Here is a 15,938-nt window from a genome sequence, read left to right on the forward strand (position 1 = left end):
GGCCCGCCCCAATTGGGGCCATCGGGTTGGGTGGCCAGGGGGCGGGGGGAGGGACATGGGAGGTTGGCTGGCTGGCCCACGCCCGATTGGGGGGTGGGAAATCAGGGGTGTGGGCAGCTGGAGGGAGGGGTTGGGGGTGGTTGGTCGGTTGGCCCCGCCCCTGATTGGGGTGGGGGGGCCAATTGGGGGCAGGGCTGGCTAGGGGGAGGGGCCATGGGTGGTTGGCTGGCTGGCCCCACCCTTTAGTCGAACTCCCGGTCAAACTCCTGGTCAAGGGGACAATTTGCATGTTAGCCTTTTATTATATAGGATAACTGCTAAATCTTCTACAAGATTCCCAAATTCTATTTTTTCCCCAAGAGATGTGACTAACAGAACAGGGTGCCTGACTCAGTGCAAATCATATTCTCATACAAATTCTGTTACCAACTATTGGCAAAAATGTTGGGGTCTTGCCTTTGGAGGTCTCACTTTCTACACTAGTAAATTCAGGTGGTTGTATTAAATAATGTTGGGGTTTCTTTCACCTCTAAATTGTATGATACTATAACCAAAATTACTTACCCCAGCCTTATGTTAACACTTTCTTTTCTAATCTATGGAAGAGTACATCTCTGTGTAACAAATTGAACAGTGAATCCCCTTTTAATAACCAGAATAGTGTATTCTGCTTTTTTTAAAAATATATATTTTATTGATTTTTTACAGAGAAAATGAGAGAGGGATAGAGAGTGAGAAACATCGATCAGCTGCCTCCTGCATGCCCCCCACTGGGGATGTGCCCGCAACCAAGTTACATGCCCTTGACCGGAATCGAACCTGGGACCCTTCAGTCCACAGGCTGATGCTCTATCTACTGAGCCAAACTGGTTAGGGCTCTGTTTTTTTGTGTGTGTTTTTTTTTAAGCAGGCTTCATTTACTTTATTTTTCTTGTATAAAATTATGTAGTGGCCACAGCTGGAGCCTAGGTCCTCTGCACAGAAACTCTGGTGTGGGTCTTTACAAGATGGCCAGTGAGTTCCTGATAGGGAGACTTGGTGAACACAGTCTCTTTCCAAAGATCTGGGGTGAGATAGCTGTAGGTCTTACAGATGGTATCAAAGGTGGCCCTGGCGAAGTTGCCCAGGGTGGCAGTGCAGCCCCTGGCCGAGGTTGAGCAGTCGTCAATACCGGCCATCAGCAGTGGCTTCTTGGGCACAGGGGCAGAGACAATGTCAGTACTCCTGAGGGCAAGGATGGAGTGCCTGAGTAGAGCCACAGCGGCCAGTCACCTTGCGAGGAAGAGTGTGGGGTTTGCTTATTTTGTTCCCCCAGCAGCCTCGCTGCACAGGGACAATAGGGAGCTTGGCCAAGATGATGGATGGCTCCATGGATGGCAGTGGCTACTTCCTTTGAGCGCTTAACACCCAGACCAACATGTCCACTGTAGTCCCCAATGGCGACAAATACCTTGAACCGGGTCTTCTGGTCAGTATCTGTCTGCTTTTCCACGGGCATACTCTTCAAAACCTCATCCTTGAGGGATGCCCCCAAGAAAAAGTCAATAATCTCAGATTCCTTCATGGCCAAAGAGAACAGATAGATCTCCTCTAGGGACTTAATCTTCATGTCCTTGACCAGACGGCCCAGCTTGGGAATCCACTTGTCCTGGGCCTTGCCTGCTAGAGCTCTGCAGACTCAGCCCTGACCCCAACCTCAGCAGCCAGAGATCTGGCCCTGATGCAGCTGCCAAATCCTCCACTGAAGCCCTTGTAGCCTCCTATTACAGCGCCTCCCCCACCACCACCTCTTCACAGCACTGGTGTCATCTGCCATTTGTTGTTTCCTTGAAAAGAAGCACATTCTGCTTTTTTATTGACTTTTTTTGTGATGTGACTCTCGAGTTGTCTATTTTCTTTTCATCAGATTTTATTTTTCAATTTGTCTTGAAAAGGTCAAAACCACATACATACTTCAGGGGAAAAAACGTGAAAGAAAAATATATCTAATCTACTGGGAAAAACAGTAAAAGAGAACCAAATGACACTTTTGCCATAGAAACCAATTTCAGTAAAACTCCTAATTTAAAATTCTATCTCTTATGTTTTCTTTAGACGCAATTTGCATCTTCTCACATTGCAAGAAAAAAATACAACGATGCTAAGTTTTAAATTTCAGTGTTTTTGAGAACATTCGAATTAGCAAAGCCTTAAAATTTCTGGCAAAACAACAACAAAAAAATTAATGCAACAATCTTTTTTCTCCAGCATGCCTCAGCTGTGACCACAACAACTAAGTGAGAAATTAATCAAATAAAGAGTGAAACACTCTAAGTATAGGTGTTGGAGGTTTAAATTCTGGCTTTAAAGGTTATTTATATAGTCCTCAACATCCACCTAATAAAAGAGTAACATGCTAATGGACTGTACCTTCGTGATGCCCACCAGCCAATCAGGAGTGAGTACGCAAATTAACTCAACAAAGATGGTGGGTTAATTTGCATACGCAGGCGCCAATGGGGCGGGACACAGGCGTAACACACCACCCCAGCTGCTCTGGGCCTCTGGGCAGCATGGGAAGGCAGAAAGGCAGCTCCAGCCAGAGCGAAGGCGGTGCCAGCAGCCAGGGGAAGGCAGGCCTATTCTTGCACTAATCTTCGTGCATCAGACCTCTAGTCTCTTTAAAAAAATTAATAATAATGGTTAACATTTTTGAGAGTCTGATATATACCAGGTGCTTTATCTTATAACCTATAATCTTTATCAAAAACCCCACTCGGAGGATGAAACAAGGTCAGAGGAACTAACTCGCCTATGGTGCAAGACAATATGCTTGTCTTGAGATTGCCCACATGTTCGGATTTAGTGAAACAGAGAGGTATGTGCAAATTTACTCCAAAGCAAAGCGGTCTATAGCCAAACCCGTGTCAGAAGCTCAAATGACCTGTTACTGTTCACTCAGAGCAGAAATGATGAATGTTTAGCAAATTGGAGTATATGTTACTTGCTAGAACTCCTCCTAGGGGCAATCCTGTATTTGTTAGAGAAAAATGTAACAATTAAACCACTTGAGATAGGAAGTGAGGTTCCCCAGTCATGTTCAAGAAACAACAAAATTATCACTCCATGTCTATGAGTAAAAACAGGAGAGAAACATGCACTTCTTCTAAAAGAAAAGACAGAAAAGAACCACTGTATGGGGCTAAAGTAGAGATAGAACAGTGGTTCTCAACCAGGGGAACTTTTTGCCCCACCCCTCTAGATGTCTGTATATGAAGACAGTATTGGTTTTTTTCAACTACAGAGGGTGGAGGTGATGTGGCAAGGTACTACTGGCACCTACTAGGTAGAGATCAAGGGTACTGCTAAACAGACAGCCCCATACAACAAAGAATGATTTGGTCCCAAACATCAATAGGGCTGAGATAGAGAATCCATGAGAGAGCAGAAGCAAACAAAACTAAGTACATCGTAACCAAGAAAGGACTTCAAAGGAAAAAAAAATATATAGAGAATTTTAAAACTATGTCTTGTGGGTTATGCAGAATGAAATCCTATAACCTTCCTATTCTTGGTTTAGTCTATATCAGTGGTTCTCCACCAGGGCCAATTTTACCAGTGTCTGGAGGCAGATTGAGCAGTCACAACTCAGAAAAGGGGTGTTGGCATATCCTTGGAAGGGTCCCATGGTGCTGCTAAACACCCCAGAATGCGCAAGGCAACCCCTCAAAACCAAGAATGGTGTGGCCCAAATGTCAGCAGAACCACAGTGGAGAAGACTTGCAATAGATGAAGCACAACACGCCCTGTCCCCAAATTCAATTGCAGAGAAACCAAGAAGGAAGTTCAGGGACAAAAACAAAAAGAGGATATTTATTTTTCATATCCTCTTCTATATCAAACCCTCCACCAACTTTCCTATCTTTGTTATACTCTACTAGAGGCCTGGTGCACGAAATTCGTGCATTGGCAGGGGGAGGTGTCCCTCAGCCAAGCCTCTCCAATCTGGGGCCCCCAGTGGGATCGGGCTTAAACGGGCAGTCGGACATCCCTCTCACAATCCAGGACTGCTGGCTCCCAACTGCTCACCTGCCTGCCTGCCTGATTGCTCCTAACAGCTTCTGCCTGCCAGCCTGATCACCCCCTAACCACTCCCCTGCCAGCCTGATTGATGCCTAGCTGCTCCCCTGCCAGCCTGTTTTCCCCTAACTGCCTTCCCCTGCAGGCCTGATCACCCCTAACTGCTCCTCTGCTGGCCTTGTCCCTCCCAACTGCCCTCCCCTGCAGGCCTGGGTCCCCCCACAACTTCCCTCCCCTGCAGGCCTGGTCACTCCCAATTGCCCTCCTCTGCCAGCCCAGTCATCCCTAACTGTCCTCCCCTGCAGGCCTGATCACCCTTAACTGCCCTCCCCTGCTGGCCTGGTCACCCCCAACTGCCCTCCCTTGCAGGCCATCTTGTGGTGGCCATTTTGTGTCCACATGGGGGTGGCCATTTTTGACCACATGGGGGCAGCCATCTTGTGTGTTGGAGTGATGGTCAATTTACATACTACCTCTTTATTATATAGGATAACAAGTTTCTGAATTAATTTTGCCTTGTAGGGGACATTTGGCAATGTCTGTAGCCATTTTTGGTTGTTCTACTAAGGCAGCAGGATTGCTACTAGCATCCAGTAGTGGGTTGAAGTCAGAGATAAAGATAATGCACAGGACAGCATCCTACAAGAATGGATATTTCAGCCCAAAATATCTATGATGTCAAGAAACTGGTTTACACTGATTGACAAAGTTTTTGTGAGTGAATTGCTTTTTATTTATTTTTTTAATATGTTTTTATTGATTTCAGAGAGGGAGAGAGAGATAGAAACATCAATGATGAGAGAGAAGCATCGATTGGCTGCCTCCTGCATGCCCCCTACTGGGGATCGAGCCCACAACCCAGGCACGTGACCTTGGCCAGAATTGAAGCCGAGACCCTTCAGTCCACAGGCCAATGCTCTAGCCACTGAGCCAAACCAGCTAAAGCATGAATTGCTTTTTAGAAAATCAAACAAATACTGAGTTCTGCATCCAAGTTGGAACAATGTGACAAGATGGCATTGAACATGGTTTTTCACAGATGATAAAGTAAGAGGATTCAGCTAACCCTAGAATTATTCCTATAAAATGCTTAGCATGGTGATTCACATTCAGTAGGTACTCAGCAAATATTAAATCCCTTCCACCCTGCCTCTCCCATCACCCACTGCATAATGCTTGGTCACAAATCTGGAGGCTGTTACATTGTTTCCCCTACTTGGAATGCCCTTTATCCTTCCTCTCTGCCTGGGAAAACCAGATTTATCATTCTGGGTCCGGCCAAAGTACCACATCTTCCCTAAGATCCCATCTGCTCTCCTCCATTTCAAAACTTCTATAGCTCTCATTATCTACCAATAATGTTGACATCTGTACTATACTAGCTTGCATTCCTACAGAGACCATTTTGAAAAATTCAAATTAATTGAGAAATTGCACTATCAAATATTTCAATACATTATAAAAAAAATCTAACAGTTAAAATAGTTTTATTCCGTATGGCTGACAAATCATAAGAGAATGTTCCTGTGCTAAATCTGCTTAAGAACCAATATACAATAAAAGTAGAAATTTTAAATCAATAAAGAAAGGGAAGTCTATTCCAAATTAAGTTTAAGAATTTAAAAATACATAATACATATATACACACACATCAGGACAATTGATTGACCATAAAACTACTATTTAAAAATAAAAGAACTTAAAGCTCATATAGGAAAACAATCCTATCTAATAAAAGGGTAGTATGCAAATTAACCATCACTCTGTCACAAAAATGGTGGCACCCATAGCCACAAGATGGTGGCGCCCAGTCCTCTCAGCCCTGCCAGAGTCCCCCAGTCCTGGTGGTGGGGGGGGGGGGGGGCGCTGAGAGCGGGCAGCGTGAGTGGCCTGGTGGAAAGCTTGCTTCATCGCCACAGCGACGAGGCAAGCATTCCATGCCCAGCCGCAGATGGGCCTCTGGCCAGGCTGGGGCGCAGAATGCTCGCGTAAGAAGAGAAGGAACCGGCGAGCTGAGCAGAGTCGAGTGGCCCCCGACTCCTGGGCAAGGTCAAGTCCGGGCGGCCAGAGGGTGGAGGGGGTGGAGGATAGTGTGACAGGAGGGGTGGTGGCAGAAGCACAGGGGTGAAAGCCAGCCGAGTAAGAGGAAGGAAGCCCTTTATTGGAGTTCCTGAGAACAGGGAGGGAAGTTGTTTGCATTTCACAGCCGCGGATGGGCCTCTGGCCAGGCCGGGGTATGGAACGCTTGTGTCGTTGCCCCAGCGAAGAGGCAAGCATTCCATGCCCGGCTGCAGATGGGCCTCTGGGCTGCCGAGACCCTCTGGGCAGTGGGCACAGAACGGCCAGGCCCCGCAGAGAGCTACTGGCACACGGATTTGTGCGCAGGGCACCTAGTTTCTGATATAAAAGTGGAAACAACTTTAAACATAGAGGCAACCACAGAAAAATTAAAGGTAAATATTAATAGGTTTAACAATCTAAAAATGAAATATCAAAAATACCATGAAAGGCAAAGGAAATACCAGATAATGATCTAAAATATATAACACAATCATAGTTATTTATATTTAATATAGAGATATTTTTACAAATAAAAAATAAAACATTCCAAGATAGATTTATGGGAAGAAATGTGAAAGGCAATTCACCAAACGAACAATCAAGTGAATAATAAACATGTGAAAAGTGCTTAACTACTTTATAATGAAAGGAATGAAAATTAAAAAAAATGATATCACTTTTCCTCTAGAAAATTTGGCTATGATTAGAAAATACACCTGGAAATGGCTACTATTAGTAAATAAGCAGAGAAATAAATATGTAGAAATTATAATTTGGTAAAATTATATTCCTTGGAGGGATAGTAGAGATTGTACATAATATCTGTATATGTTTAATAGACTTTGACCCTATAATATCACCTCTGGACATTTACTCTAAGCAGATACTCATATACACATACAAGGCCATTTACCATAGGGTTACTTAAAATAATGAAATTTTACAGGAAAAACCCTCAGTGTTCAATGATAGTTTACTAAATTGCAGCTATCTTTTTCTGAGTTGGAATAGAAGAAATTATGTTCTTAAAGAATATTTAGCCTTGGCAGGTGTGCTCAGTGGTTAGAACGCCAGCCCACCCACTGAAGGGTCACAAGTTCCAGTCCCAGTTAAGGGAATGTACCTCAGTTGCAGGTTCAATCCCCAGCCTCAGTGGGGGCTTGTACAGGAGGCTACCAATTGATGAGTCTCTCTCACATTGATATTTCTCTCTCTCCCTCTTTTTTCTTCTCTCTCTCTCTCTTTCTCTCTCCCTTTCTTTCCTTCCATTCCACTCTCTCTAAAAGAGCAATGGAAAAAATATCCTCAGGTGAGGATTAACAAAAAAAAATATTTAAAAGTATGAAGGAAATTAGTTTATAATATAAGATCATCTTTTTTGTTTTTAGACAATAACATTAGTCCATATATCCATACAGAAGAAAAACCAGGTGAGATGGACATACACAGACACACATTAATGATAGCCACATTTATCTACATTATGTTATTACAGGCGGGGTTTTTTATTTATTGAACTTATTGGGGGTGACATAAGTTAATAAAATTATATAGGTTCAGGTGTACAATTCTATAATACATCATCTGTGTATTGTATTGTGTGTTCACTGCTCAAGGTTAAGTCTCCTTCCAGCACCATTTATCCCCCTTTGCCCTCTTCTACCTGCCCCCACCCCCCTTTCTCTCTGGTAATCCCCATACTGTTGTCTGCGTCTATGAGCTTTTTTTTCCTGTTTAATCCTTTCACTTTTTTCACCTAGCCTCCTAACCCCCCTTTCCTCTGACAACTGTCAGTCTGTTCTCTGTATCTATGAGTCTGTTTCTATTTTGTTTGTTATTTTGTTCCTTAGATTCCACATATAAGTGAAGTCATACTTGTCTTTCTCTGACTGGCTTATTTCTCTTAGCATAATATTCTCTAGGTCCATCCATGCTACTGCAAAAGGTAAGATTTCCCTCTTTTTGTGGCTGAGTAGTATTCCATGGTGTAAATGTACCACAGCTTTTTATCCACTCATCTACTGATAGGCACCTGGGCTGCTTCGGAATCGTGGCTATTATAAATAATACTGCAATAAACCTAGGGGTGCATATATTCTTTCGAATTCGTGTTTTGGGTTTCTTCAGATATATTCCTGGAAGTGGAATTGCTGGGTCATAAGACAGTTCCATTTTTCATTTTTTGAGGCAACTCCATACTGCTTTCCATAGTGGCTTGTGCAATCTGCATTCCCACCAACAATCTACTAGGGTTCCCTTTTCTCCACATCCTCATTTAGTTATTGTTTGTTGATTTATTGATGATAGGCCTTCTGACAGATGTGAGGTGATATTTGTGGTTTTAATTTGCATTTCTCTGATGATTAGTGACACTGAGCATCTTTTCATATGTCTCTTGGCCATCTGTATGTCCTCTTTGGAGAAGTGTCTATTCTGGGCCTTTGTCCAATTTTCGATGGTATTTTTTTGTTTTCTTTGGTGTTGAGTTGTTTGAGTTCTTTATAAATGTTAGTTATTAACCCCTTATCAGAGGTATCATTGGGGAAAATGTTCTCCCATTCACTGTGTTGTCATTTCATTTTGTTGATGGTTTCCTTTGATACGCAAAAACTTTTTAGTCTGATGTAGTCCAGATGGTTTTTATCTTTCTCTTCTAAATTTTCTACAAAATAATATCACTATGATAATGATAAAAATGATATTAAGCATTACCCCTGACTAGTTGCTTCAAAAGTAACTGACTGAATAAATTATTTCAGGAAATAGCAGAGTTAAGGTATTCAAAATACAAGCATCTCTTCTGTTTCCCCAATTAGAATGTAAACATCATTATTAGGAAACTTTTCTATTTTTCACCACTGCATCTTAAGTGCTAAAAACAATGCCTGTGGAACATAGTAGGAACACACTAAATATCTGAATGAATGAATGAATTTATGAATGAAAATAAATTCACTATTTTATTTTCATTGAGCCAAAGTAAGCTTTTCTGTTCATTTTTTCCTAAAGTTAAGGGAATTTTTTTAAAAATATGCTTTTATTGACTTCAGAGAGAGGAAGGGAAGAGAGAGAGAGAGAGATAGAAACATCAATGTTGAGAGATAATCATTGAGTGGCTGCCTCTTGCACAACCCCTCCCCTCCCACCCAATGAGGATCGAGCCCACAACCCAGGCCTGTGCCCTGACGGGAATGGAACCATGACCTCCTAGTTTATGGATCAATGCTCAACCCCTGAGCCACACTGGCTGGGCATAAGCTTTTCTATGTCTGTTCCTTGTTTTGTCTGTTCATACCTGTTGGCCTATACCTCACCTTCTGTTTAATAATAAGAACAATGTTATGTGTTCTTACTACACATACATACACACACACACACAGGAAAAAAACACACAAAAGACAAAGGGGCACAAGAAAACTCTGGGAAGTCTTAGATTGTACTGATGGTATCACAGGTGTTGGCATATGTCCAAACGCATCAAATTGTACACACCCAATATGTGCAATTCTTTGTCTATCAATAATACTTCAATAAATGTGTTATTAAAAAAGAAAGAAAAGAATAGGGCATGGCTTCCAACTTAGAGATATGTTGTCCTTTTACATCTGACCAATGGAAACTCCAGTTCTGTTTTTGTTTTTATAATTGCACGAATTTCACACTCGGGGTTTTCTCACTCTCTTTTTGAATTTGGGGAGACTTTGTTTGTGACCCAGTATGTGGTCTATTTTTGAAAATGTCCCATGTGCACATGAGAAGAACGTATATTCCGTGGCTTTGGGGTGAAATGCTCTGAAGATGTCAATTAGGTCCATTAGATCTAGTGCGTCATTTAGAATTGCTGTTTCTTTGCTGATTTTTTGTCTAGAGGATTTATCCAGTGATGTCAGTGGTGCATTAAAGTCTCCTACTATGATTGTATTGTTGTCGATCTCTCCCTTGATATCTTCTAGGAGTTCTTTTATGTATTTGGGTGCATATATGTTTACCAGAGTTATATCTTCTTGTTGAATTGCTCCCTTTAGTATTATGTAGTGGCCTTCCTTATCTCTTGTTATGGCCTTTACTTTGAGGTCTATTTTATCAGAGATAAGTATCGCAACCCCAGCTTTTTTCTCATTTACATTTGCCTGAAACATGTTTTTCCATCCCTTCACTCTCAGTCTGTGTGAATCCTTTGCTCTGAGGTGGGTCTCTTGTAGACAGCAAATATATGGGTCATGTTTTCTTATCCATTCAGCTACCCTATGTCTTTTGATTGGTGCATTTAATCCATTTACGTTTAATGTTATTATTGACAAGTACATGTTTGTTGTCATATTTTTCCTTAGTGTTTGTGTTTCTTTTTGCCTTTCTCTTTCTTCTTTTTACAGCAGTCCCTTTAGCATCTCTTGCATTGCTGGCTTGGTAGTGATAAACTCTCTTAGCCCTTTTTTGTCTGTGAAGCTCCTGATTCCACCTTCAATTTTGAATGATAGCCTTGCTGGGTATAGTATTCTTGGATTCAGACCCTTGCTTTGCATCACTTTGTATATTTCATTCCATTCCCTTCTGGCCTGGTGTGTTTCTGTTGAGAAATCAGTTGATATTCTAATAGGAGAGCCCTTGTAGGTAACTTTCTGTCTCTCTCTGGCAGCCTTTAAGATTCTTACTTTGTCGTTAGTGTTCTCCAATTTAATTATGATGTGTCTTGGTGTCGGTCTTTTGGGGTTCAACCTGTTTGGGACTCTATGTACTTCTTGGACTTGCATAGTTTTTTTCTTGCCAATATCAGGGAAGTTTTCTGTCATTATTTCTTCGAACAGGTTTTTTATTCCTTGCTTCTCTTCCTCTCCTTCTGGTATCCCTATTATTCTAATATTGTTTCGTTTTGTGTTGTCCCAAAGCTCCCTTAGGCTCTCCTCTTGCTTTTTAAGTCTTCTTTCCAGTTGCTGCTGTGTTTGTGTGTTTTTTCCTACCTTGTCTTCTAATTCGCTGATGCAGTCCTCAGCCTCTTCTAGTCTACTGTTTAAGCCTTCCAATGTGTTCTTTATTGCAGCTATGTTATTCTTCATCTCTTCTTGGTTTCTTTTCATGTTGGTGACATTCTCATTCAGCTCCTTATAGTTCTCATTGAGTTGTGTGTATTTGTCATCCATCCGTTTAAACATCCTTATAACCATTACTCTGAATTCTTTCTCTGTTAAGCTACTAGCCTCAATTTCATTTAACTCCCTCTCTGGTGATTCCTCTTTTTCTTTCCTTTGGGAGTTGCTTTTTTGTCTCCCCATGTTTTCCTGTAATGTTTTAATTGTAGATCCAATTGCTTTGCTACCCAGGTTCTTTTGGTGATGGTGCTACTGGTGTAATCTCTCAGTTCTCCTGGGCTTGGTAATCTAGTGTAGCTCCCTACTTGAGCTATTTGGGTTCTCTTGATGTAGGCCTGCGAGCTTGAGAGGCACAACTGCAGTGTCTAGAAGTCAGCAGCCATGGAAGGGAGTATCCCAATTTTTGCTGTCTTGCACCCTTAATTGAAACCACACGTACCCAGTGGGGACTCACAGTGGCACCAAGGAACTGTATGTCAGGGTGATGTGGCTCAGGGAGCCTGCACTCTGGACAGGTGTGACTGTGATGCCCAGAGTTCTGTAGTTATGGGGTGGGCAGACTCAGCTTTTGCTGCTGTACCTGTGGTGGATAGGCGCTTACTCCCAGTGGCAGCTCACAGGAGCACCCGCATTAAGTTTGCCAGCGAGGCACACTGAAGCACTCTGAAGGGCTCTGGCAGTGTAGCTGTGTAATTGAGGTGCTTAACTTCTAAAGATTTCTCTTTAGGGCAGATCCTATGGCCTCAGGGAGTATTGAGATTCCATGGTGTTAATCAGGGTGGGATCTGGGTGTGGCTATATTGGTTGCCTGGAGACTGGAGGGAGGGGCTATCTCTCAGGAGAAAATGGCGACGGGGCCTAGATATGACTCAGCACCAGACTCACTTGCATCTCTCCTGGACCATCCGCTGCCTACTCTCCCCAGATTCCACAATCCCACTCTCTCTTCTGCACCTCAACTACAGGTAAGCGTCTGTATCCTAAGGGTCCTATGAACCAGGTTCAGTGGAGAAAGGCGCAGGCCCCAGCACGAGGAGGGACCGCGTCTCTGCAAGTTCCTTTCTGCCGGCACTGCGCGGTCTGGCAGCTCTTCAGGCTGCCTTTGAGCTCAGATCCCAAATCCAGACTCCAAGGTCTAAAATCCCCTACCTCCCGCAGTCCCGTGGACCCTTTTTTTTTTTTTTTTTCAGTCAGACGCTTTGCCTGTCCTCAGGGACGCGGCTTGGCGCTGTGTAGTTTCTCCCTTACCTGGGCTCAGAGGTCCAGCAGATTCTACTGCCTAGATCTTTGACTTTACCTTTATCGGGGGATCTCTGCCCTTCCCAGCTGCAAACTGTCTCACCAGCTGCGCCTCCTTCTCCAATTCAGGCTGGATTCCACTCGTTTCAGCTGCTCCCTCTATCTGCTCCGGGACAAGGCTCAGGACACGTCCGTCTATTCTGCCGCCATTTTTCTCTCTCCCCCTCACTCTCATATATCAAAATAAAGAGTCAAAAATGATCAGTTGATATTGTTAAATGAAACAAATGATGTTGCAATACTGTTGAAGATTATGATTCTAGTTTTGCTTAAAAACACTCACATAACTACATATACTCATTCATGTTTGTCAGTGTATCAGGACAAATTTGTCATGACACACAATAACATTAATAATGGTTGTCTCTGGGGAGTGAGATTGGATAAAACAATCAATTATGTTGCTCTCTTACTTTGTAAATGATATTTTATGCATGAATACCAGAGATGGTATGTTATCAACACTAAGTCTAAGATTTGAATATTTTCTCTTTGTCAAAAAAACTAATAGCAGAACCTCACAGAAATCTACTTTTGTGCAGAAATAAAATTTGTGGGTTATTTTTTGTTTTACTTACAAAATTTAAATTGTTTTCTTATTTTAGGATGAAGCAAATAATTGCACGAAAAAGTGAAAAGAGGAAGACAATCACTTGTACAGATTATATTATGAATTCTGTCCATATTAATAAATAGCTTCTGATGCCATAAATAAATGAGCAAGGGTGGATGGGGGAGAGGAGGAAGTGATGATTTGTTGTTTGTGCTATGGAACCCACATGAAGGAGCATTTTTATCTCATTTTTCAGATCAGGAGACAAATGCTCAGAGAGGTCACATAGCTTTCCCAAGTTCAAATAGTAGGTAAATAGTAGAGATGATGAGTTCATTGCTGAAAATTATGAATTCAGTAAAGAAGCAGGGGAGAGTATACAGAAACATCGGAGAAATCAGAGACATTATTAGGGAAAGCATATGGGTAGCTCATTTTGTACCAAAAATGTACCCTGTGCATGTATTTTCACAGTAGGCAATATTTTTCCTACGCTTAACCCTGGGCCTTAAGTGTCTGTAGTTCTCTAGCACTGGAGAAGCCAGCATCATAAACTGAAAGTTTAAAATAACAACTGCAATGGCTGCAGTGGCTCAGTTGGCTGAAATATTGTCCGGTACACTGAAAGGTTACTGGTTCGATTCCCAGTCAGGGCAAATGCCCAGGTTGCAGGTTTGAACCCCTAACCGGGTGTGTACAAGAGGCAACTGATCAATGTTTCTCACATTTATGTCTCTCTCTCTCCCTCCCTCTCTCTCTAAAGTAAAATAAAATAAATAAAATGACAGAACTACAATAATTGATTAATACAATCAGACATTTTAGAAGCCCTTTTAAAAGATTAGCCTAAAAATATGGTCAAATATCTCTTCAGTTGGGCGTTTAGTAAACGATGAACCACAACAACAGCAAAAGAAAAATAAAAAATGATATGAAGAAAGACTGCAATAAAGCCTTATATTCTTGGTTGGGAGGAGAGATGGGAATATTTGGGGAATGCAAGAAAAGCAAAAGAACCTGCCAGTGTAACGAGTCATACATTCAGTAATCAATTTATAACCTCTAATGTCCAAATTCCTGGGAATAAACTTAGGAAGTACCACCTTATTCCTGGGAATAAACTTAGGAAGCACTATTTGGGGTGACAGGCACTGGTGGTTGACCCACAAATCAGCCACCCCCACCACCTTCCTCCTATGCCCCTTCCTATTTGCTGGCATAACTCACTTCCTGTTGTTATAAGTTGAAAAGGCCAGAATTTCACTTTCATCGCTTCCCTTGCAGCGACCGGGCATGTGACTGAAACATGGCCTACGGGACTGACGGAAAATCCTGCTTGAAAACTTTAAAGAAAGACCTTCCTCCCTTAAAAACAGAGGCACGTGAGGATACCTTCTTCTTCCTGCTTGCGCACATAGTTGTGTGAAGACACGAGGTTGTGACAGTCATTTATAAAACCCGGGAAAATAAGCCTGAAGAAGAATACCAACATGTTAAGCATGACCAAATGTCAATTTGTGAAGCACCTGGATACCAATGCTGCTGAATTAAATCCTATGTGGCAACTATGGAGGTCTGACACTCAGACCTCTGTTCAAGAAAGAGCTTGCTGATCAGTTGCAAGGGGTAAAATGAGCTGACAGCCCCCAGCTTCAAGCAATCCATAGGACTCTCCTAGGAAGTGCCAGCCAATAACTACAAACAGTGGAGCACTAGGGCCTGTTCATGTCTGCCCAACATGGGACTCCTCCGCGGGCTATATTTTTGGTGGCGCTCCCTTATTAAGCTGGCTGTGCGTTTCTCAGAGCCTCTCAGCAGTCCTAGGCTCCCCCTCCTCAATCTTTCTTCCTTTTCCCACCCCTTTCACAGACACGAGCCATGGTCCAAATTCTCTGACTATTCCCCATCCTTTTCCTCTTTATCTTTCATAGGTGCTGACATCCAATAAATAGTGGACCCAAGGAATACATCCAGGAATGCCCTACCTCTGGAATGTGTGTGATATGAAATATTATTAAGTGTCTTTATTGTTTAAGTCAGTTGATTTTCAAGCTTTTTTTTTCATCTCATGGCACGCATAAACGAATTTCTAAAATTCTGTGGCATGCCAAATATATATATATATATATATATATATATATATATATATATATATTGATAATCTGACAAAAAATAGGTATAATTTTGGTTCATTCATACCAGATGGCTATTGTTGTGTTGGCCATTGTCACTTTTTAATTTGATTATCTAAGGAAAAAGAGGTCAGTGCCCCTGACTAAATAAGTATTGCATGTTTAAAAATTCTTGCAGCACACCGGTTGAAAAGTGACTGATTTAAGTCATTGTTAGCTGAATATTGTATTACCAGCAGCTCAAAGCATCTTAACTGGTAAATTGGAAAAATAGGCATGTAGTACCTTGCGTTGAGGCAGTACATTTTTCATTATTGAGAAGAGGCTCCAATGAGGTGTACTCTAGGATGAGAGTTGACTGTAACAAGCAAATTAAGTTCTTCCCCTAGATGTTTATTTAATGAGGACACTAAAAACACAGAATTCTATAGGGAATTGCTGTAATTTTATAACAAATTGGAAGCATATGAAACAAGCTCAGCTTTTGAAAACTCAGCAGCAATTAGAGGAAGAAGCAGAAGGAGAAACCAGCAGAGTAGAAAACTTGAAGACACCCAATATCAAGGTCACCTGAACCAATAACTTTAACAGCATTCACACTCGGCTGCACCTGGAGTACATCACTGGCTCTGACAGGTTTGAAATGTAGCCGACCAGGGAATTTCTTACAATCAACAACATAGAGGGCTCAGGGTGAATGATTCTACCTAATGGAGATACATAGCCAAAAGCAATGGGAATCTTCTC

General features: G+C 42.1%; 1 pseudogene across 1 annotated transcript; it reads right to left on the minus strand.

Moving 5' to 3' along the window:
* Positions 1-941: 941 nt before the first annotated feature.
* On the minus strand, positions 942-15,496 carry LOC308239496 (small ribosomal subunit protein uS5-like; annotated as a pseudogene). The gene is made up of 3 exons: positions 15,477-15,496; positions 14,452-14,531; positions 942-1,787 (listed from the first exon to the last, which is right to left on the minus strand). The product of its transcript is annotated as a small ribosomal subunit protein uS5-like (transcript).
* Positions 15,497-15,938: the final 442 nt, after the last annotated feature.

The sequence above is a fragment of the Plecotus auritus genome (genome assembly GCF_963455305.1).
Source record: "Plecotus auritus genome assembly, chromosome: X".
Classification (NCBI taxonomy): domain Eukaryota; kingdom Metazoa; phylum Chordata; class Mammalia; order Chiroptera; family Vespertilionidae; genus Plecotus; species Plecotus auritus.